The sequence below is a fragment of the Aptenodytes patagonicus genome, chromosome 1, assembly GCF_965638725.1.
Source record: "Aptenodytes patagonicus chromosome 1, bAptPat1.pri.cur, whole genome shotgun sequence".
NCBI classification, from domain to species: domain Eukaryota; kingdom Metazoa; phylum Chordata; class Aves; order Sphenisciformes; family Spheniscidae; genus Aptenodytes; species Aptenodytes patagonicus.
The window spans coordinates 48,786,505-48,811,132 of record NC_134949.1 but is presented as its reverse complement, the minus strand read 5'-3'; the positions used below and the strand labels follow the sequence as shown (position 1 = coordinate 48,811,132).

Sequence of the window (24,628 nt, the reverse complement as noted above, 5' to 3'; positions counted from 1 at the left end):
AATAATTAAACAAATCCACGTAGATATCCTTTTTTTCCCATTAGGCTTGTGGTTGTCACCTATAAAAGCAGCCGGGAGATGGTGTGAGCAGTGTAACAACAGTAGTCTCAGAACATCGATTCCCAGTCTTTCAGTGTTTCAGTTTTTGTTGGGAATCTTCCCGGGTTTTGCTTCTTACTCCTTATTTTCCCGTAGACCCACGTCCTTTGATAGTAAGAGAGTGCTAGTGTTAAGACTTGCACTTGCACAGCAGATTTCATGTGACATTGACCTGATTAGCCCACTGCGCAGGAACGGAAAGGCGGCCACCTGTCAATTGAGTGACTAACAGATTTTTTTTCTTCCCAGCATCTCACGAAAAGTCTGCAGCACAGTAAGTAGACTGCTTTACTCCTATTCTTATCTAGGAACAGTTTTACACCATGAAAGCTCCATAGACCTAACTCGAGATAACTTCAGGGGTATCTGGAGCTGAAGATAACTTTAAAGATAACTGTAAATGTTCCAAAACATCAGAGCGTGGTCCCGCAAAGTCTTAGTCGTATGTTCATCACAGCAGTACACCGCGTGCTGATCCATTTAGTCCGTTTTTAGTGTTTTATTCACAATATCTGAAAACCGTTTTCTCCTGCAGCAAAAGTACAGCAACATCTCCTGTTTGTGGGAAACACAACCCGTAGGCTGTGTGAGGATCAGTTGTGCCTTCCGTCACAGCAAACCTCGTATTATAAATGGACTTTTTTTGCCACCTAGCAACAGTGAGTAGAACTCTTTTTTCTCAACAGTTTGTTCATTAATACACGCAAATGTCCTTCCGGTGCTTACTTCCAGTGCTTAGGTAATATATATGTTAAGGTCAAGAAATGTACCATGGCAAACCGATCCGGTATGATGTGCTATCCCGGCAAGCTCAAGGCAAAGAAAGGAATTGTATTGGCATTTGAGTAGGGTTGCCACATCAACTTGTTTAGCTGTCATGTTACGGATCTTCCTAACTATCAGTTACACGAAAGACAAAGTCACAAACGGCGGTTTAGGTTGCTGAGATCCGTGGAGGAAGACTGTTGCTTTGCTGGGGTATTGGCTGGATTAAATCTCTCTAGTAGCGAAAATGGTTAGTAGGCAGGTAACCACTTAAGAGAAACAAAAAGTAGTGTGTGTGGTGGGGGGAGGAGGTTGGTAGGGCCGCTAGTAGCAATATCTGTTGACGGAGCACAACATGTTACCTGGATGAGCCACCCCTTGTAGAGGTAACATCAGATTACAGTGCTGTGTGTGCAGATGTATTTCCAGTTCATCGTTCTGAATAAATTCTTCAGGCTTGAACATTGGATGCAGGCTATTGAAGTACAGTAACAGTGTGTGGGCAGTACAGTATCTGAAAGTCAGAGTATTTGCGGAAAAAACCACCACTGTAAGTTGGGTTCCTTTTTCCCTTTCGAAGAGGAGCTCTTGTCTAGCAGGAGTCCGGGTAGACAGCTGGAACCTGGAACAGGGAAAGAGTCCAGGGCAGGGAACCAAGACAGGTGTCAGAAATCAGGCGGAAGCAGGAGGGAGAGCAAGTCAGCGTGACTTGTCACAGATGCGTGAACAAGTGGACTGAACTGTAGTTGTTCGTGGGCCTGATCTCCGGAGCTGGAGACAGGTGTCAGAAGAGAAGTCCAGAAAGACCTCTAGTCAGAAGCAAACACCTTGTGTTCCTGCAGTTCCCCCGGGAAAAGGCAGCCTGTCATAGCTGGGCGTGTTGAGCCTAACTAACCACATAGGACCACGGCAAGAACTTGAGCGCTGTTTCGACGAGTGCCCGTACTGCTCTTAGTGCAGTTCCCACATCCACAGCACCGGCCCCTGGCAGCTAGTGCTGTCGTAAACACCACGTAGGCACGCTTGTGGGTGCGGTGTGAGTCAGAGACTATGCCCAAGAGGCACTACGGACAAGGGTATCCTGTAGAAGAGCAACGTCCAACGATCAGAACGAGAAAATGGACGCAACCCTTTTTCTTTTTACGGCAATGTGCATAAATTCAGAGTCCGTGTGCTCCACAAGAACACTGCAAACATTAAAACTGCATTTATTCGTTTTCATGCTTAGAAATCTTGTTAAGCTGACTTAAGTTTGATTTGGCTTACGCTACCCGGAGCTGAGAATATCCTGTTGGGGACACTGAGAAAGGCTCTACCAAGCTAAAGTGTTGTCTCTTACTTTCTCTCGCCTGAGACACAACAAATCCCATCTGCAGCAGTGTTATTAAAATGGGCTTAATATGATACACACGCTGCTCGTAGGCAAGCAAGAGGTGCACAAGAATAACAACAAGTGGAATACAGGAAGATGCCCATGCCTCGTCTTATTCCTCTGAAACTGGACAACATATCCAACTTCAATGTTTTGAATACAATGCACAGAACCCTGATTGTGTCTATAGCTGCACGTTGGTCAGCTTGAACAACGCAATCAGACTCACCATTTTTCATCATTTTTCTTTTCGGACCGTTGCATTTCCAGGCTCTCAGAAAATGCTATCCCAGTGCTGAAATAGTTTTGCTGGGTAGATTACATTGTGGGTAGATACAAAGGCCTAAGGAAAAGAGTATCTTTTCTGACTTTCTCCTGATTCAGTGTAAATTATTTTCACGAACTTCATAGTCTTTCTCAAAATCTACATTTTGTACTTAGTCAAGAGAGCTGTGATTCAGAAAATTGATAGGGAAAAAAAAGTCTACAGGCTAAAACGGGCTAATCCTGTGCTTAGCACTGCTAAATTCTTCAAAACTGATGCCGTGGGGAGTGATACAGGCCTGCCTATTATTCGGCATGTTTAAAATATTTGCCCAGGCGGGGTCCTCAACCCATTTGCTCTCTTCAGCCCAGGTATTCCTAATCACACGTCTCCCGAGGTTGTCAATCTCTCTCTGTTTTTTCATACTTTCTGTAGTTGGAAGATGCTCCTTTGCCAACCTCCGCAGAAGGTTTTTCCTAAAAGGCACAACCTGCCTATTTAATGATCCCTTCAGTATGAGAATGGTTTCAAAACTATACCTGCTGGTCTCAACCTGGGTGCGATATTCTAGTTCCCTCCTCATAAAATAAATGCAATGTTCTTTTCTGCAGATGCCCCGTTGCAACAGGGTGTCCAAGGAGGGATTCTGCATCCAGCCCATCGTCAAGAATCACTCAGAAATCAAGAGAATCTTTTATTCCCAATTCACCCTCCACTGATTATAAACCTCAACGACGAAGACGACGATGAAGAGGACGATGAAGAGGAAGAGAACTGTAAACAGTTTTTTTCTTTCTTTTACAAGCAAGTAGAGTGGGCTTTTTCGACTCTCGCAATGTACTTCACAACTGATCGATTACAATAACCGTTACATTTTTAGAAAAGACTTGTTGACAAGTTTTTGAAATAGTTCCCCGCTAATCTTCAAAGTATCGGAACTGGTAGTCACCAGATGTGAGTGAGGCAGCACGTTCTGACTCCTGTCAAATGCCTAGCTGTATATTTCAATAGGGCTGTAATTCACCTACCTCTCTTTCATTAAATAGAGTTTAAAATGTGCTCCACGGTTCAGGTGGCCATCAAATACTCCTCAAAATGCCTCGAAATTCGGGGAGGAAATTGCAAGTTTAGGAACCAGGTACTTCTTTGCTGGGAAACAAACTGTTGAACAGGGGCTGTACGCACTCGTCACTGAAGGTGAAGTCACAGGTTTGTTCACAAGAGAGAGTTGTGTGACTTCCACTTAAATGATTTGTTCAACTGATTTCCTAAACTCTGTAGGCAGTCTCATTGTATTACAGAAAGTTATTCTTAAACCTAGCAAAGAGAATCCATGCAAAACTCTGCACTAGTTTAACTGAATGTGTATGTGTGGGTTTTTTGGTTTTTTGTTTTTTTTTTTCATTTCTACAATGTAGTTAAACCGTTGACTGTATCTCACTGGGAGAGGAGAGATTCACAGGGCAGGAGTGAATTGCACATTCCCGGAGAGCGAAAGTCAGAGAACGACCGACTCTCACGCGTGCACTCCGCAAATTACTGTGCTAGTTCTCAGGCAGCCCCAAGCTGCTTTTCACTTTCCCCCTGCCCTTCAGGTTGGCTGGCAGGGCTGCCTGTTAGCGCTTCCTAACTCGCTTTCAGTCTGAGTAAGCCGCATTAATTTAAGCAATATACAAAGTAGGGCTTTGCTGATCTTAGTAGCCTTAACCGAGACGGGTAAGGAGCACTCACTTCACCAGCTCTGCCGGCGACATTACAGGAGAGTAACTTTGGGCAGAGGTCTTGTGACAAGCACTCCCTGCTGACATGCTTAATCAGAAGATTTCCTTTTGGGTGTAAAGGAAGAAGGATTATTTTGGCAATGGCTACTGAAGATGTTTTTGAAGCATTTGAAATCAACAAACGTTAGCTTCTTAATACGTGTGGTAACTGCAATTCCATTGCACTTGGAAAGGCCTAACATTAAGGAATCATTTTTCTGTCCAGAAAGAGAGGTTGCGGTCAGAAAAACCAAAACCGTGACCGAAATGGAATTCCTTATGGTGTTTGATTATCAGGAAGTGTTGAAGGGCTTTGTATAGATACCTAGTAAGCTTCTAAAAATATCTCCTACAGATGTTTCTGACTGGGTGCCTAAGACTGCTGCAGACATCGAAGAGGAAAGAGCAATAAAGGAAATATGCTATAAATCTGGTAAATATGAAATTAGCCACTCTTTCCTAAACAGCAGTGCTGACAAGAGAGTAAACGTTGGGGTTTTTTTCCCTCTTGGGGTACGTCTAGGAGAGTATTACAGGATTCAGTACCCTCACCAACAGCAATCCACAAAAACTGCGTCTTCGCCTCGGGAAAACGAGCTATTACCCTTGGAAGCTACCGAGCGAGACTTGCAGAAAGGCAAGTACTTTTCATCTTCTTGGACAATGTTTACCACTTTTAAAACTACTGTTGCAGGGAGAAACTATTACACAGATTGCCCCGCCTCCACGCTTTTTTAGTTTAGTGACAATAAAAGGTAGCCTATTACAAAGAGCATAACAGTGCCTCAGTAAGTTTTCCCCATATATGTGTGTGTGTGTGCGTATAGTGTCACACACGTGGTGACTACCTGCATTGATTGCAGATGGAAAAGGTAGAAATGGGCTATTAACCCTATGCGTACTGTCCTGAGATACACAACATAGGTCTTTCATATAATTTTTCTTCAAGATCAAGATTTGTGTAGTCTAATTTTAACCCCCCTAAGGTTAGGAATGTAGTTTAAATTTCTCGTCTAGGCTCTGCGTTGTAAATGGAGAGAGACAGGCACTCTTAGGGGGCTATTTCTTGCATCATAAGATAGTGCCAAAGAAAGGGGAGATGAGTCACTTTCCCAGAGGTGCTCCGCGCTCGCTGCTGGCTGTCTTGGGTGTCTAGCTGAGGAAATGGAGCGACACATCAAACTTCTATAGAACTAAATTTAGATTAAATAAATACCCCCTTGAAGTGTCTTCTAAAAGAGATCTGCAAAAGAGTTCCATTTTGTTTTGAATGTTGGGCTTTACCCAACAGAATCAAGCTCAAAGGAATACAGATTAGTAAGTATTTACCTCCCTTACTACGTTTCTCCTTCATTCTTGACCAAGTGGCATGACCGAGAAAAATCTGTATTCGTTGCTTTAGTGAGTAAGTACTATCTAATTCCATTTTAGGAGAGGGAGAGATGTTCTTAATATAACAAGACACCAGAGTCATCAGTCGATCAGTCATCAAAAATTGCTGGGCAGAAAGATGACCTGCTACTTCTAATTAAAAAAAAAATAAATTGTTTAGTTTCACAGTAGTGTAAATTTCAGGGATAAAACCGCGATAATACTGTTTTATGTAAAGCAGAGTTGAGTAGGAGGATGTGCTCATAAAAAGCGGGAACGGAAAAATTGTCTCCGTGTCATGCTTTTTCGACTGACGGTCTTTGCCTGCCTAAACCGTTCAAAAGAATCGGGCAAAATTGTTTTCTTCTTATTTCGACGTTTAAAATGTTTGTTATTGAAATAGTTTTGAAAAGCTATTTCTGGCAAGTATTTGGATACAGTTAGACTCCAGACGCGGGATCAGTAACAAATACACGACTACAGCTTTTAAGACATGTCTTTATTTACCGTTAGATACATTCAGAGAAAAGGATAGAGATGTTTCCCCAAAGCATTTCTTCAACTGAGTTAGTTCTCTGAGGCTTTAGGTACGATGATGACGCGCATCTTGAAAATACCATAAATTCCATCAGGTAGGGCTCACAGATACCGTTCCTGAGCAGTGAGAAGCTAAAGAACGAGCCGGTAACGTGTAGCTGGTTCTTTACTTTGGAGCCAGAGTCTTCTTTAACCTGTGCATGATGGTATTAGAGAGCATGAGAGCTACGCATCAGCTACGCTCGACAGGATCCAAATAACTAACAAGAGAGAAAGAAGAATATCAAACGAGAGGTTACAGGAAATTGCACTAAGCTAATCACTAGCTCACAGAGGTGGGAGGAAGAGAACGGCAGTGCCGTTCCCTGGGCTTACACACGAGCAGCTAAAACATTCTTTCTGTTGCCTTTCCAGGTGAGGGTACTACAACTCCTACAAAACGTACTAACACAAAAAGGGGCGCAGAGACTTCCGGAAGGAGAGCACCAACAGAGCGTATTCCCAGAACAGATCACAGATCCTTTGAAAATGGAGGTAATATACTTCAGCATCAGCTTCTGCTTGCTGGACATCTGGTGGTAAATAACTGAACATGCACGCATTAAACCTCACCATTTCGTATTTGAGGTATTCTTTGTTCTTTATGTGCTAGAGGCTCTTTCCCATGCTGCACCGTTAGTTATAACAATCAAAAACACTGTATATGATTCTGCTTGGTTTAGGATTATTAAAAAAAAAAAAAAATCCTCTATGCTGATTGCAATTGATTTTTTTCCTGCTTAATTTTGGAAAAGAAATGGTTCTGTGGAGTTATAAAAAAGAAATGCCTACAGAATAATACCCTTCGTTACTAGGTCTGTTGACATCGGAGGTAAAGCTACTATAGGAAGGATGACTCTTGAGCCATTCATCGGTGTTTCCGCAATGCAGTTTGTCAGCATGTCAGCAATGCCAGTCCAGCTGTTAAAACTATGTGTGGGCCCATGCCGTAAACTGTATCACTGAAGTGCCTGAGGATTAAAATAATCCTTTTATAAACTGAAGTTATTTTTTATGCCACGTCATGTTAGTTGTTCAGTTTGCAGGACAACACATAGCTGAACTGATACAACTGAGACAGAGGCAAAGCATACCTCTCGCGCAAGGGATGAGAGCTAAGCACCGGCAGACAGGAACGTGTTAACGTTCCTGTTTTGTTGCTAACTGAGTCACCTTGTAACGACACGCAGTTCAAGCTCACAAGTTGTCACCCTGTGCTTTGGAGTCCGTTTGCATTGGGTTCCCACTTAGATCTCACACTGTGACTTTGGGAAAGGATTTGTTCCCCCGCGACACACGCGTAAATTGCATGCAACTTCTGATTCCCAGTCATTGCAAATGTGTACGTGGATTAAAGCAAATGTTTGTAGTTTTAAACTGTAAACCCTAAATACAGTATTCATGAAGATTTTCTAATTCATAATGAGAAGCATTCTGAGCCAGAACTGGTCAAAGCAATTGTATGAGGTCAAAGTAGTGTTGGTCTTTGTGTTCGTAGTCAATTTTTGAGTTTGCTTTCACGGTTGTGCGACCGTGAACTCTGCCAGAGGAAATCTAGCCACTTTTGCTTCCCTTTTGGGGAATGATACCTTTAGAATAATTAACAGGTAAAACCATCTTCCACCCAAGAAGACCTGTGTATGAAGTGGGAGATCAGGTTTTCAAATCACCACAGCATTTTTGGATAATGAAATTCTTGTGTGCTTTTTAGGAAAGTAAGTATGTGTTCTTTTAATCCCTCAGCAACGAACCACACTGAGCTGCTAAAGAACCATCACTGTAAAGAAGGAAAGGAAAAGAAATGGATTTCTGAGGAGCCACGAAATTCACCTAACACAGTAACAGGAAAAGGTATTTTGAGAAAACAGGTGGCTTATTCATTTCTATTTACTAAACTGGTAGACGATTTAGCACCACCCAGTTAATGTCTGTTCTTAGGGTCAAATACGGACAACCCATATTTGCATTGGACTATCCACAAAGAACATGTTTTTCATCTTGTCTTCCAGCCTCCAGTCTCCCGCAATATGTCACCTTCTGAGTAATAGCACAACATTCCTGTTTGTTTTTTCACTTCTAGGAATTCACACTTCCGACCCCACAGTGAAACCAGGTGACCGACAGAGGGGTCGGGGTAAGGATGATGGAACTGCTGCTTCTATCCCTTACGTGAGGGAAACTGGAAGAAAGACTTATTCCAATTCTTCAGGACCTCCAAGATCAGCATACGTAGTCTACCGTACTGTCACCGTCAGCCAAGAACCAACGTCCAACGGATCTACAGGTGGGCTCCTGCTTACGCAGCATTCTTAAAACGCCTCCAATTTACCTGTCTGTATTGTGCTGCTTTTGATTTTGTCCCCGCAGGTGAATGTGACGCTATTCATGCCTACCTACGGGCAAGGGTAAATTTGATCCCGCACAACTGTCCTAAGTAGATTGCAGCAGTATCCACAGGCAGAAACGTAAAGCTTTGTAAAGCTTTACAGTTAGTCAGACAGAATATTCATGAGCAGTAATTGAGCCACCGTCGCAGCAGGAATTCATTTCTCTGCCAACAAAGAGGGATGAACGCGATGATGCGCTGATGTGCACTAACGTACTGACCCCCACTATTTACAGCACCTCTTAGGTGATTTCTTCTTTTGAAGTATTTCATAAACCTCGGAATAGTCCACCTTTAGCTTCTCGTTTTGCTCTAACTATTGATAGCAATAGTACTAGAAGTAGTTTTGCAGTAGAGTTTCAGTCTCCTCTCAAGAAGCGTTTCTTGTCCAACTTTTTTCCTCCTCCCAGCAGGGGACGAATGACCTTGCTTTGCGCGGCATTTTGCCACAACTAGGATTTCACTGGAGTTTTGATTGTGATGGCTTTCTGATTGTTTTGGCTTTAAGCTGCCCCATAAACTGAAGCAGAAGTACAGAATTTCTGCTGCATTCTGGCCTGAACTGATGGGAACAAAAGGTGCTTGTTGACATTCGCAGGGGAAAAGCAACAACAGGCAAAGCCACGTCTTCCCGCAGAGTAGCAGGGGCCGGGTGAAGAGCACTGTGGCTACTGTATACTGCAACCTTCCCTGTGGAGTTCTGTTTGTTGTTTGAAGAGGGCTTACCTATGCGACCAATGCTATTACAGTTTTAGCCTCCTCATGGGTAGTATTTTGTTATGTTCACCAAGCGCCCATGTCCAGGACGTATCTAGATGCTACAGACAGAGGAAGTAATTCATAGTTCAGCCAGAAGGTGTCCTTCGGAGTGCACTGGTCTCCGTGGGCTCAACCATGGACGTTCCAGAGGTGCGCATACCACCTATGCAGTGTAGAGAAAGGATCCAGCTGGGCAGGCAGTCAGCGCTTAGAGGACAGTAGTGGATGAGGGGGTTGTGTTCACAGCTGCTCTTGAGACAGTCTGAAAATACAGACACGTTCAGAGAAAAGGACAGAGATGTTTCCCCAAAGCATTTCTTCAATTCAGTTAGTTCTCTGAGGCTAAGGCACGCATCTTGAAAATACCATAAATTCCATCAGGTAGGGCTCACAGATATCGTTCCTGAGCAGTGAGAAGCTAAAGAACGAGCCGGTAACGTGTAGCTGGTTCTTTACTTTGGAGCCAGAGTCTTCTTTAACCTGTGCATGATGGTATTAGAGAGCATGAGAGCTACGCATCAGCTACGCTCGACAGGATCCAAATAACTAACAAGAGAGAAAGAAGAATATCAAACGAGAGGTTACAGGAAATTGCACTAAGCTAATCACTAGCTCACAGAGGTGGGAGGAAGAGAACGGCAGTGCCGTTCCCTGGGCTTACACACGAGCAGCTAAAACATTCTTTCTGTTGCCTTTCCAGGTGAGGGTACTACAACTCCTACAAAACGTACTAACACAAAAAGGGGCGCAGAGACTTCCGGAAGGAGAGCACCAACAGAGCGTATTCCCAGAACAGATCGCAGATCCTTTGAAAATGGAGGTAATATACTTCAGCATCAGCTTCTCCTTGCTGGACGTCCGGTGGTAAATAAAATAACTGAATGTATTTGGATTGGACTATCCACAAAGAACATTTTTTTCATCTTGTCTTCCAGCCTCCAGTCTCCCGCAATATGTCACCTTCTGAGTAATAGCACAACATTCCTGTTTGTTTTTTCACTTCTAGGAATTCACACTTCCGACCCCACAGTGAAACCAGGTGACCGACAGAGGGGTCGGGGTAAGGATGATGGAACTGCTGCTTCTATCCCTTACGTGAGGGAAACTGGAAGAAAGACTTATTCCAATTCTTCAGGACCTCCAAGATCAGCATACGTAGTCTACCGTACTGTCACCGTCAGCCAAGAACCAACGTCCAACGGATCTACAGGTGGGCTCCTGCTTACGCAGCATTCTTAAAACGCCTCCAATTTACCTGTCTGTATTGTGCTGCTTTCGATTTTGTCCCCGCAGGTGAATGTGACGCTATTCATGCCTACCTACGGGCAAGGGTAAATTTGATCCCGCACAACTGTCCTAAGTAGATTGCAGCAGTATCCACAGGCAGAAACGTAAAGCTTTGTAAAGCTTTACAGTTAGTCAGACAGAATATTCATGAGCAGTAATTGAGCCACCGTCGCAGCAGGAATTCATTTCTCTGCCAACAAAGAGGGATGAACGCGATGATGCGCTGATGTGCACTAACGTACTGACCCCCACTATTTACAGCACCTCTTAGGTGATTTCTTCTTTTGAAGTATTTCATAAACCTCGGAATAGTCCACCTTTAGCTTCTCGTTTTGCTCTAACTATTGATAGCAATAGTACTAGAAGTAGTTTTGCAGTAGAGTTTCAGTCTCCTCTCAAGAAGCGTTTCTTGTCCAACTTTTTTCCTCCTCCCAGCAGGGGACGAATGACCTTGCTTTGCGCGGCATTTTGCCACAACTAGGATTTCACTGGAGTTTTGATTGTGATGGCTTTCTGATTGTTTTGGCTTTAAGCTGCCCCATAAACTGAAGCAGAAGTACAGAATTTCTGCTGCATTCTGGCCTGAACTGATGGGAACAAAAGGTGCTTGTTGACATTCGCAGGGGAAAAGCAACAACAGGCAAAGCCACGTCTTCCCGCAGAGTAGCAGGGGCCGGGTGAAGAGCACTGTGGCTACTGTATACTGCAACCTTCCCTGTGGAGTTCTGTTTGTCGTTTGAAGAGGGCTTACCTATGCGACCAATGCTATTACAGTTTTAGCCTCCTCATGGGTAGTATTTTGTTATGTTCACCAAGCGCCCATGTCCAGGACGTATCTAGATGCTACAGACAGAGGAAGTAATTCATAGTTCAGCCAGAAGGTGTCCTTCGGAGTGCACTGGTCTCCGTGGGCTCAACCATGGACGTTCCAGAGGTGCGCATACCACCTATGCAGTGTAGAGAAAGGATCCAGCTGGGCAGGCAGTCAGCGCTTAGAGGACAGTAGTGGATGAGGGGGTTGTGTTCACAGCTGCTCTTGAGACAGTCTGAAAATACAGACACGTTCAGAGAAAAGGACAGAGATGTTTCCCCAAAGCATTTCTTCAATTCAGTTAGTTCTCTGAGGCTAAGGCACGCATCTTGAAAATACCATAAATTCCATCAGGTAGGGCTCACAGATACCGTTCCTGAGCAGTGAGAAGCTAAAGAACGAGCCGGTAACGTGTAGCTGGTTCTTTACTTTGGAGCCAGAGTCTTCTTTAACCTGTGCATGATGGTATTAGAGAGCATGAGAGCTACGCATCAGCTACGCTCGACAGGATCCAAATAACTAACAAGAGAGAAAGAAGAATATCAAACGAGAGGTTACAGGAAATTGCACTAAGCTAATCACTAGCTCACAGAGGTGGGAGGAAGAGAACGGCAGTGCCGTTCCCTGGGCTTACACACGAGCAGCTAAAACATTCTTTCTGTTGCCTTTCCAGGTGAGGGTACTACAACTCCTACAAAACGTACTAACACAAAAAGGGGCGCAGAGACTTCCGGAAGGAGAGCACCAACAGAGCGTATTCCCAGAACAGATCGCAGATACTTTGAAAATGGAGGTAATATACTTCAGCATCAGCTTCTCCTTGCTGGACGTCCGGTGGTAAATAAAATAACTGAATGTATTTGGATTGGACTATCCACAAAGAACATTTTTTTCATCTTGTCTTCCAGCCTCCAGTCTCCCGCAATATGTCACCTTCTGAGTAATAGCACAACATTCCTGTTTGTTTTTTCACTTCTAGGAATTCACACTTCCGACCCCACAGTGAAACCAGGTGACCGACAGAGGGGTCGGGGTAAGGATGATGGAACTGCTGCTTCTATCCCTTACGTGAGGGAAACTGGAAGAAAGACTTATTCCAATTCTTCAGGACCTCCAAGATCAGCATACGTAGTCTACCGTACTGTCACCGTCAGCCAAGAACCAACGTCCAACGGATCTACAGGTGGGCTCCTGCTTACGCAGCATTCTTAAAACGCCTCCAATTTACCTGTCTGTATTGTGCTGCTTTCGATTTTGTCCCCGCAGGTGAATGTGACGCTATTCATGCCTACCTACGGGCAAGGGTAAATTTGATCCCGCACAACTGTCCTAAGTAGATTGCAGCAGTATCCACAGGCAGAAACGTAAAGCTTTGTAAAGCTTTACAGTTAGTCAGACAGAATATTCATGAGCAGTAATTGAGCCACCGTCGCAGCAGGAATTCATTTCTCTGCCAACAAAGAGGGATGAACGCGATGATGCGCTGATGTGCACTAACGTACTGATCCCTAATATTTACAGCACCTCTTAGGTGATTTCTTCTTTTGAAGTATTTCATAAACCTCGGAATAGTCCACCTTTAGCTTCTCGTTTTGCTCTAACTATTGATAGCAATAGTACTAGAAGTAGTTTTGCAGTAGAATTTCAGTCTCCTCTCAAGAAGCGTTTCTTGTCCAACTTTTTTCCTCCTCCCAGCAGGGGACGAATGACCTTGCTTTGCGCGGCATTTTGCCACAACTAGGATTTCACTGGAGTTTTGATTGTGATGGCTTTCTGGTTATTGCCATTATTTAGGATTATTTCTCATCTTGAATAAACAAGGCCTTGGGTCTAATTCAAACGTCTGTTTTCGATTTAAATGTATCAATTGAAATACTCTACTGTCCTCTTGATAGGACGTACTATGCCATCAATTTGACAAGAAGCCTACAGGTGGCATTCTGAGTCTTGTATCTTTCTTTTCGGCAGTCTGTTGCAGATGCAACCATAATTTTACACCTTTCGCTTTTTTTTAACTTGCTGCTATAGCGTCACGCAATCTAGTACCTCATTTGGGTTTTGTTTGCCTTTCTACTTTCCCTTTCCACGGTCACTCTGGATCATTGTGGTTTTTCATCTGTCACTTCATCAAGGCATTTAGTGGCAAATAATTGAAACAATCCTAAGTTGAGGAAGTGATTTCATCTTGCCAGCTGCAGTCTCCTCTCTTAAGCTGGGCTGCATCTCCACCTTGAGGTGCCTCCCTGCCTTAATTTCCAACAAAAGGAACCTCCTTCAGACAGAGTAACCCCCGCTTTAAGAGGAATAAAGTGAAGTGAAATGAATCCCGACATCACTGCTTCGTCTCGGGGACGAAGAGTTGTGGGGCTTTTCTTTTTGCTTTGAATGTCTGCTTTGATTAAATGTGGACAGATTGGTAGAGAGATTACAGAGAGAACGTTCTTAATGTGAAGAATACCTCTTACCCAATTTCCAGGTTAAGAAAAGGAGAGCACATTTCAAAAAAAAGGTGAGCAGCATTTTTGTCACAAGAGCGACCGTTACCATTTTCGCTACCTTTCTTTTCAGCAGTACCTGAGCCGTACGGTGGGAAACGCTCCAAACAAAGGAATCAGCTTGACACAAAGAGGAGATTTTGGACCCAAACGGAAAACTATGGTAATACTTACATGTTGTGTATCAACGGAAAGTTGTAGGATTATTGGGCAATTAATAATTTGAATCAGTGGCATTAAGCTGGAATTAACAGGAAACAAGAGTATTAATGAGATGAAGTTTTAACCAAATTTTACAGAAAACGGTTCGTCAGTAGGCAGCTTACTCTGGCGCAAAATCAAGTGCCAAGCACACAACCGTAATATTGCCTTGCATCTAGTGCTTGCACAGCCAGAGATGAAACAGGAGGCTGGCTTACGGGTTCACTTAATCTAACAGCAACTGATGCCTTTGGGAAGATTTTCAACACAGCAACATTCACGTTCTTCCAGTCAAGGACGTCCGTGGCAGAACCGCCGCGTTTGGAAGATCCTGTGGGCCTGCTGAAAACGCTGCAAGATGGCAAATGATCTTTAAAGTACTAGAGAGAAAGTCTGTATTTAACACTAGCTTGTATTTCAGAGAGGAGGTATGACTCACCCGATGCATTAATTGACACCTCAGCCAACGTAATATTGAATTCACACATCAGACTGAGAGAGTCTTTCCTGAAATGGTAGCTGAAATTAAGAAACAATGCGTATGTTTTTTCTACAGACAAATATACCTCGGGATCTTACAATGCACCAACTTGGAGGAAAAAAACCCCACATGCAAAAACGTTCGCCAGGTTCAAAACAACCATTCAGGTAACTGTTTGAGAGAAATTTTTACAGTTCAGTCTTTTTAGTAAAAGTGGCATGTCGCTCCCCACCGAGGGAATGCAAAATTGCTCTTAAAACTCCCCCAACCAAAACCCGCGAGATTCTAAGCAGTGCCGAGTACTCTGACAGAGCAGTTAGTAGTTTTGTTTGTTTGCAGACATGTAATTTTGCCTGCCTAACTAGCCCGTGATTCCTAGTTTTTCCCCATATTACTGACATGAAAGCAAAAGATGTGCCCGCCTTTAAAGCGAGGAGCTACAAGAAGTGGGGTTTGGCTTGTAGCACTGGGCAAAGCAGAGCAGAGACTATATGAGCGCGATCTATTTGTCCCTCTGCTTGGCTGCTCGTGAAGCATCTGCAATAGCTGAACGATGATCAGCCGAGGTCCAAATTCATAAAAGGACTCGGGCTACAAACCCTTCACAAGATGCCCGAAGGACCGTGAATACATTTTACAGCCGTCTTGAAAGCAGAGATTAGAGCCTCTATCTCGTGTCTCGCGCCGAAAGCTTAATTCTTAAAATGTTTCTGAAAGAGCACGTAGTTTTCCTCTAATACATTATGCACAAAACGTTCTGCATATCTATTTGGACAGCAGAGCCAAGAAGACGTGGAAGCGAACAGAACAGGAGAACGATACGTAGACAGGAGAAAGAGATGAAGCGAGTGCGTCACTTCACAAGAAAAATCTAAATTGAAATACGGAAGTTATCAACTGGAAAAACCAAAGCTGATAAAATGGCAAATTCTGAAAAGAAGATGTACACAAAACAAGGCGTAAAGACTGTAACGTTTAGAAACTGACAAGAATGGAAACTTGTGTTTAAAAATAGTGTTTGTATATTCATAACTGTACAGTAAATGTACCTCATAAAGATAAAGATGTGTTACATTTTACAGACGTTATTTCCCTTGCTTGTAACAGGACTGTAATTAGCTAAAATAAATTCCACTGAGCTTTGACTACATTGAATTGACAAGCATAAAAGTATGCCTTATTTGAACTCATCTTTCAACTTTCAAGTTATGTGCAGAACACTCTGCACCTCAAATCAGCAAAACCTCCCCCTCTCTCCGATTCCTACCCCCGACTCCATAACCGGCAGCGCCCTGTGCATGGAGGAGCGAGTGATCCACAACACAGTCAGCCTGAGCAGGCGCAGGCGGTGCTGTGCCGTGCCGTGCTGCGGCTGAGGGAACGGGGCTTGTTTAGCCTGGAGAAGAGGAGGCTGAGGGGAGACCTCACCGCTCGCTACAACTACCCGAAAGGAGGTTGTAGCCAGGTGGGTGTCGGTCTCTCCTCCCAGGTAACAAGCCACAGGACGAGAGGAAACGGCCTCAGGTTGCGCCAGGGGAGCTTTAGATCGGAGAGGAGGAAAAACTTCTTCACCGCAAGGGTTGTCAAGCACTGGAACAGGCTGCCCAGGGAAGTGCTGGAGTCACCATCCCTGGAGGTCTTTAAGAGACGGGCAGACGTGGCGCTTAGGGACACGGCTTAGCGGTGGACTTGGCAGTGCTAGGTTTACGGTTGGACTCGATGACCTTAAGGGTCTTGTCCAACCTAAGCGATGCTATGATTCTACAATAAATACATGGCTCAACGAGATAGTAACAGTTCCTGCCAGCTCTCAACTGCTCTTGGCCGAGACCAGCGGAAGGGAAGGGATCAGTGTTTTGTGTGGTCAAACCCTTATCCAAGACTTCCCTTTCACAGCTTCAAAGGCACTAAGACCCACAAAAACAACAAAAAATACAGGCGTGTTTTCCAGACCACAGACGCATCCCCTATTACGTTCCTTAATCCCCTCCTGCCTGGTTGTCTCTGGCATGAGGGCCCCAAAGAGGAGCCCAAGGAAAGGGAGGATATTCAGCATTTCATGCAGGGAGGCCCTCAAGACTGCGTGTCTGTGTTTTCACATATGCGCTGCATGACACGTCCCCCACGCTGGCTTAAACTAACAGCACTTGAAAATAAGCCCCGAGACACGAGAATCGTTGACACCTTTCTTCAGCTTGTTTGTCGGGTTTTCCATCCAGCCCGGCCCATAGACAGGCTTGCCCTGGAGTTTCCAGAGGGGTAAAACCAGCAGTTTCCTGAGGTCACCATACCCTGCAGAGTACTGAAATCAACCGCATAAAAGGCAAGATAGGACTTCTCACTCGTCACCAGAGAAATTTCATACCCAAAGGCACCCTTTAAAGTCATCACTTAACTACTGTAGATCAATCCAAAATCTAGCCCTAGAATCTTGCCTGGTGTAATACAAAGTTTCCTCACAATTTCAGGTAAAGGCAAGAACCCCAGCGATGCAGCGAACCACACTCGTCGCGTTTTCCTCCCAACCTCCACACGTCTTGTAATCCTCCCCAAGGAAATCAGGCACCCTCTATCACATAAATTCTAGTGTGCAAGGAAGATTTCCTAATAAGAAATTTTAAAACGGGAATACTTCCTCCACTGGCATGCTCGCTTAGACCATGCTTCCTGGACTTCAGAGAGTAAAATCTGTAACAACTTTAGAAACACCTACTATGTTTACGGTAACTGTTACTTTGTGGTCAAGACCTTTAAGCAGGCTGGAATTCACAACAGCTGCAATCCAGTAAGTCATACAATAAAAGTGAAAACTAAGTAAAACAAGGCTTCTAGTCAGCAGGAGAAACCTGCATACGGACCTTCCTTCCTACCTTCATAGGCAGTTACGTAACAGCAGGTTCCGGCCACCTTTTCAGTAGGAATTGCATTGTACGTATCTGCCTCTAACGCCTTTCCAGTTACAGTTTCAGTTGCCAACACTTGAAACGGCTGAAAAGAAGACAGGTGTTTTAAAGCCTCGTCAGGGCTGTCTTACTGCCTCGGTCTCGTGCGGATTCTTGCTCCTTACAGCTGGCCCCCCTCTAGGTCCAGTATTACACATTATAGTGCTGATTTCTAATACTGTCGAAATACACCCTTGTTTCTTCAAGACATGACGCTTTGGAAAATGCCCTAAGACAAAAGAACAAAGGCAATCTACTTGCAAACTCTCTCCCTCTTTTAATCGTTCTTGATGAGTATTTAGAGGTGACTTTGCCTTCCACTTTACACAGTGCATATAAACTAGAAGGGTTCCAGTCCAACGCTGCAAAATGTTGAGATGTGTCTCCCTGCCTCACGATGGCAACAGAAACTCATCGTGACTAGCTGCTCCGAGCTTTCAGTTTGGAGCGGAAAGTCAATGGCACCGTGTTAGTGCAATGCACGGACCTGCGGAATGCAAGGTGGCAAAAGCGTCCCGGTGTTAAATACTTAGGAGCAGTGCTGCCAACTGAACGCTTTCCCGCTTACAAAGAGCACAGAAGGAAGTGGGCCGGGGTCTGAAACAAATACCCAGCCACAACTAGTCCACACTTCTAGGAGGACTCCTGCAGCTAGGGCTTCTGTAACACCTTCACTGCAAACATGTAATCCCTTCTGTTTGGATTCCAATAGTCTCCTCGATAACCATCACCCCGCCCTCCTCTCGCCCCAGCCAATTTTCACTTGTAAGCTGGTCACGGTCTCTTCCTGCTGGCAAAACACAAAGCGAGTCCTTGTCTTGCAAAAGTCTCCAAACAGAATTCGGAAGCCGTAAAACGAGAACAACCTTCTACATGCTTGCCTGACATTACGTGGCTGCTTCATATTTTAGTCATCACATGTGGAACCACAACATACAGCATACAGGAAGATTTCACGAAGGTGACATGGAAAAGAAAATTTCCAGGGCAGGGAGGAAACATGCCCGTTGGTTTTCCCACCACCACCCCGCTTCTTCCCTAGCAGTCATAACCCCCTCTATTATCCTTGCCTGCGCTTTGAAAAACAAGAAGAATAGCATCTACACTGGTATAGACCTAATCCCCTGTCGGCTTGTCCCCTATGAAGGAACAACAATGTCGGGAGCTACCCTTACACGACCATTATCAAGGTGGTGTTGGTACTGAGAGTTCAACAGTTACGTTACTGACGTTTTGGCAACCACTTCAGCTCTTCCGTCCAGAAGCCAAACACCAACGGGAGAAAGTCACCCAGATGGATTCAAGTGCACTACGCAGCCGACAGACAGCAGTAGGTGCTGCTACTGCAGTCGGGAAACACAAGTCGGAGGTCTAGAGCTAGACAGGTGAATGCCACCCCAATCTGTCCCGACACTGCCTCTTACATCTCGGGAAGAAACAGCTTGGATCGGGCTCCATTACTTTCACCTTCGTAAGTATCCCGCGTCTGACAGCCTCAAATGAATTCTTCTGTCATGGGCCTGATATTCCTTTGGTCACAAAAAAAAGACCTTTTCTTTTAAAAAAAAGGAAGAAGAGACACAAGCTGATTTTTCCCCCGCAAGGCTCACAGGCGGGGACGGCAGGATGGTTTTACACAAGCTCCCAGGGCGGTCATGTCGCAGTGGCCTCAGTCCTCGCCATGACTGTTCCCGACACTTAGAGAAAGCAAACACAACGTCACGGTGAGCACCTGGGTGCACTTGGCAGGAAAGGAGCGGGACAGAGCTCAAACGGCTCCCACACGACCTTTCTTCCCCGCATTTACGGGGGGGGGAGCCCCATGGAAAACGCTGCCGTGCATTTCCCTCAAGGTCTGGAGAGAAACCTCTCCCCACTCGGGTGTCCCCCTCCCCGCAGCCGGGCCGGGCCGCGCCGGGCGGGTCTGACACGGTCGGTGCTGCTGCCCGTCCCCCCGGCTTCGCTCCGCTCCGCTCCGCTCCGCTCCGCTCCGCCCCGCCGTGCGGCGCCGCTACCCGCGGCCCACCGACTCCCCCTGCGCCCGGCCCCGGCCCCGGCCCCGGCCCCGGCCCCGGCCCCGGCCGCGCCGCGGGGGCTGCGGCCCCGCCTCCCTCCCGCCCGGCCCCGTGCCGCCCCGGCCACCTGGCGCTCCCGCTTGGCCGACGGCTCCTCCTTCACCTCGGTCACGAACAGACACGGCACCTGCCGCTGCACCGCGCCCCGGCGCCTCATGGCCCCGCCCGCCCGCTCCCGCCGCCGGCCCGCCGCCGAGACGGAACTGCGCCTGCGCCGCCCCGCGCCCGCCGTGCGCGGCGGGAAACCGAGTCCGTCGCCGCCCGCCGGGAGCCCCGCGACGCACCCCAGCGCCGGGGACGGCGGGGCGGGGCGCGGTCGCCTCTCTCCAGCAGCCCTCGGCGAGGCGGTGGCTCCGCCGCCCAGCCCGGCCGCGGGCCTGGGGCAGCTCCGCTTCCCACAGCGGCGGCTCCCGCCGCGGCAGGGCCGCCCCGCCCCAGCTGTGCTCGGCGCCGGGCTGAGGCGGCCGCGTGGTGGCCCGCTCGCGCGCCGTGGCGGCGGCCGTTAGCCGCCGGCGGTGCCGTTCCCCTGGCCTGGCAGCCTTTCCTCAGGCTGTCTTTTCTGCTCGCCGGGGTGCCACACGCCCGGGCCTGGGGCGTGGATGCCCTGGCCCCAGGGCGTGGGCACCTCTCTGGGTCCGACTTTGCCTCCGCCAGGACAGCGGCCTCCTCCTGTTAGCCAGGCTCTGCGCCTCGGTAGACAACCTTTCAGTCTGTGGTGGGTTGACCCTGGCTGGACGCCAGGTGCCCGCCAAAGCCGCTCCATCACTGCCCTCCTCAGCTGGAGAGGGGAGAGAAAACACGACGAAAGGCTCGTGGGTCGAGGTCACTCACCCGTTACCCTCACGGGCAAAACACACTCGCCTCGGGGGGCGGGGGACACGACGGGAAATTAATTTATTAGCAATCAAACCCGAGTAGGGTAATGAGAAATAAAACCTGAATCTTAAAACGCCTTCCCGCCACCCCTCCCTTCTTCCCGGGCTCAACTTTACTCCCGCTTTCCTCTACCTCACCACACGTTGTCTCTGCCGCTCCTTCCTCCTCAGGGGGAGGACTCCTCACGCTCTGCCCCTGCTCCAGCGTGGGGTCCCTCCCACGGCAGACAGTCCTCCACGGACTTCTCCAACCTGAGCCCTTCCCACGGGCTGCAGTTCTCCACAAGCTGCTCCAGCGTGGGTCCCCCACGGGGTCACAAGTCCTGCCGCCAAACCTGCTCCAGCGTGGGCTCCTCTCTCCGCGGGTCCACAGGTCCTGCCAGGAGCCTGCTCCAGCGCCGGCTCTCCACGGGGTCACAGCCTCCCTTGGGCGCATCCACCTGCTCCAGCGTGGGGTCCTCCACGGGCTGCAGGTGGAGATCTGCTCCACCGTGGACCTCCACGGGCTGCAGGGGGACAGCCTGCCTCACCATGGTCTTCACCACGGGCTGCAGGGGAATCGCTGCTCCGGCGCCTGGAGCACCTCCTCCCCCTCCTTCTCCACTCTCCTTGGTGTCTGCAGCGTTGTTTCTGTCACATACTGGCTAGCGGCGGGTCCGCCTTGGAGCCGGCTGGCATTGGCTCTATCCCACATGGGGGAAGCTTCCAGCAGCGTCTCACAGAAGCCCCCCCTGTAGCCCCCCCGCTACCAAAACCTTGCCACGCAAACCCAATACGGAATTAATGCTTCCTGACCGTACCTTCTTCCGCGCCTCATTTAGGCACAGCTATACAGCTACAAAGAGCCCCTGTTTGGATAGCTCTTGGCAGCGTTGACCCGTTCCTCCTATGGCTGCTCCTGCCCACTGACAGTTCATTATCCGTGGCCCTCATCTGCTTTCCTGAATTTTCCTTCCCCTCTGTGCCCCAGTCAGTGGTAGGGCTTACGGAACTGTGGCAGCCTTTTCACATCGTTTCTCTGTTCACAGCTCTCGCCAGTACTCCCCACCTTGATCCCAGCGGGCACTTTCATTCTCTACTTAGGTGAAGTCATTCCGGTAGAAGTCGCTTTATTCCGCTGCCAAAGTCCCAGTGGTCAGGCATGCGGTACTGTCCTTTGCAGTTAGCCTTCGGGCCACCCGCTGATACTTGAGTTACAAACAAATCGATAGGCTCCTAGAGAGACTAGAAGACCTCCAGTCGTTTCAATGTCTTTGTCCTTCTCCCCCGGCTTGGGTGTAGCCACCGCTGAGCCAGCCTTGTACCCTTTGTGCCCATGGAGTCACTGGCACCTGAAGTGTTCATCTCCAAGTCACCGATGTCACTCAGTGTTGCAAATTTGACCCTACGTCCTGGGGATAACAGTATGCCTTACCACGCTCCGGGACTGAAACTTCATCCCCCCCCCCCCCCGATACCTTTTGTTCAGAGGCAGCCTAGGACCCGAATGAGAACAGAGGTGTTAATTAGGGACACAAGCGTACGCTGTTCTTTCTGCTTTAGCTGTGGCAGCGGGCGTCACGGAAGCGAGAAAAAGCAATGAACCCCAACACTGTAAGCAGTTAGCAGCTAACAGCGCACTAGCAGGAAGCAGCAAGTTTCTCCATCCAAAGAAAGAGGTACAGTAAGGAAAACACTGGGCTCGAGGGTTTTGGTTAAAAATAGTCCAAGAAGGAGGTTTGTCTTTGCGGTGTCAAAGATTTGCTTCCAAGGCCACAGTTCCTACGGCAAGGAGTTGGGTATTATTGAAGCCCCGCCAAGTGGGTTTCTGCCGTTTTACGTTAAAGAAACACCGGAGCGGGAGACTCTTTGAAACGGTCCGATCTTCCGTACTTTACTCTGAAGCAGTGGAGATAAAGGAAGATGTTCAAGCTGGACAGGTCAGAGAGCGCCATGACGCTGATGTCACCAGCTGGAGGAGCGGTTGGCAACCGTGGAAAGGTAACATTCTATACCGGCTGGCAACTGCCTTCGTCGGTTCAACAAGCCTGGAGAAGGTACCACCTCCTTCGTTCACGTGTATTTCGCTGTCAGTTGGCGTTTTGTTCCAAAAAAGCAGCAGAGCTAAGGTCCTGAAGGTCCAGTTTTTGAAAGGAAACTGCTGCTTTCGGGATAAGATTACGATTGGCCTGAATGCTGGTAGCTTTAACGTTTCCATGTCTGTTCTGCCGGTATTAAGAGAGTGGAGGAGAAGCACACGAGGTGAAAATGGCCGCAGTTGGGAATGACCGCTCTTGCCATTTCTATTCCCCCTACGCACAGGTAAGTGCTGTAGCTTTTAGAGTGGTTTGTGTCCTTGACTTTCTTGATACACCCGTGTTGAAAGGGAGGTTTATTAGGTAAAGGTAGAAGTTGATACGTCGCTCTGTCTGGGTCATGGCCGCACCTGTAGGTCAAAGATCTGATTTTCGGCAGCGGTGAGAAGAGCTAATGCTCACCTAAACCGCGGGCAATTAGGACTCCTGCGAACTGGGCTCCGATACTCAAGGGACACATCAGTTAAACACCGCGCATAAAGTTCACTCATCGCTCATCTTTCTTACTGAATCAACGTTACATTGATTCTGAATAAATAGGCCACGTTTATCATCTCTGCTTAGAGCCACTGCCTGAATTTCTGCAAAATCGGGTACTTAAAACAAAGTCCTTCAACGTGGGTTTGCCCTTCAAAGCAATATTTATATGCCACGTGGTAAAAATCCAGGGGTGGGTGTAGGGCTCGTTGTTGTTGCATCCCTTCCAGCATCGGGGATTTAGGCGTTAATGCCTGGGAGATGGGCTTTGGCTCCAGACCCCAGCGTGTCTCAGTGGATGGCCCAGCTGTACTGGCTGCAGCCCAGAAGTGGCGTGTTTTTGTAGGAGATGCTGCTCCTACACCCAGCTGCTAATGTCTGGAAAAGTGGGTGAAACTTACCTTCGAATAGTCAAATATTCCCCAGTGTGACTTTGCTTTCCTCTAAAAACTGACACAGAAAGTCGCTAAGAAATACCCGGCAACCTGGCATTTACAGCTCTCAGCTGGGATGTAGTTCATATCCAGGGTATAAACCTGAGCTTGTATGTTCAGGGTAATGGTCATGAGCAGTTGCCTCTTTGGAATGATGAGTTCATCATGTGCTTGAGGAAGATACCTCGGGTTAGAAGTGAATTGCATAATCAGAGGCGATGCTAAAATCTGTAAACTTTAATAAGGCAGAGCGACAGAAAAAGAATTTTAAGCATGACTAACAAGAGTGACTCTCGTTGTGAACGTGCTATCTCTGCGATAGTGTGCCGACTTCTTGGCTGGCGACGTATTGATCAACAGAGGGAGAGCAGCACTGTGATTATATGTGTGAGTAAAGCAGCAACCATTAAACAAATAATTAAACAAATCCACGTAGATATCCTTTTTTTCCCATTAGGCTTGTGGTTGTCACCTATAAAAGCAGCCGGGAGATGGTGTGAGCGGTGTAACGACAGTAGTCTCAGAACATCAATTCCCAGTCTTTCAGTGTTTCAGTTTTTGTTGGGAATCTTCCCGGGTTTTGCTTCTTACTCCTTATTTTCCCGTAGACCCACGTCCTTTGATAGTAAGAGAGTGCTAGTGTTAAGACTTGCACTTGCACAGCAGATTTCATGTGACATTGACCTGATTAGCCCACTGCGCAGGAACGGAAAGGCGGCCACCTGTCAATTGAGTGACTAACAGATTTTTTTTCTTCCCAGCATCTCACGAAAAGTCTGCAGCACAGTAAGTAGACTGCTTTACTCCTATTCTTATCTAGGAACAGTTTTACACCATGAAAGCTCCATAGACCTAACTCGAGATAACTTCAGGGGTATCTGGAGCTGAAGATAACTTTAAAGATAACTGTAAATGTTCCAAAACATCAGAGCGTGGTCCCGCAAAGTCTTAGTCGTATGTTCATCACAGCAGTACACCGCGTGCTGATCCATTTAGTCCGTTTTTAGTGTTTTATTCACAATATCTGAAAACCGTTTTCTCCTGCAGCAAAAGTACAGCAACATCTCCTGTTTGTGGGAAACACAACCCGTAGGCTGTGTGAGGATCAGTTGTGCCTTCCGT

The 24,628-nt window shown here is 47.1% G+C and overlaps 1 long non-coding RNA gene across 2 annotated transcripts; it reads right to left on the bottom strand.

The window, feature by feature from the left end:
• Positions 1 to 1,425: 1,425 nt before the first annotated feature.
• On the bottom strand, positions 1,426 to 19,806 carry LOC143158267 (uncharacterized). Of its 2 annotated transcripts, none has more exons than XR_012994949.1 (3): positions 19,713 to 19,806; positions 17,499 to 19,267; positions 1,426 to 1,945 (listed from the first exon to the last, which is right to left on the bottom strand). It is a non-coding gene; the product is annotated as an uncharacterized LOC143158267 (long non-coding RNA). The 2 variants fall into 2 exon arrangements; XR_012994950.1 differs by lacking the exon at positions 1,426 to 1,945 and adding an exon at positions 10,805 to 11,686.
• Positions 19,807 to 24,628: the final 4,822 nt, after the last annotated feature.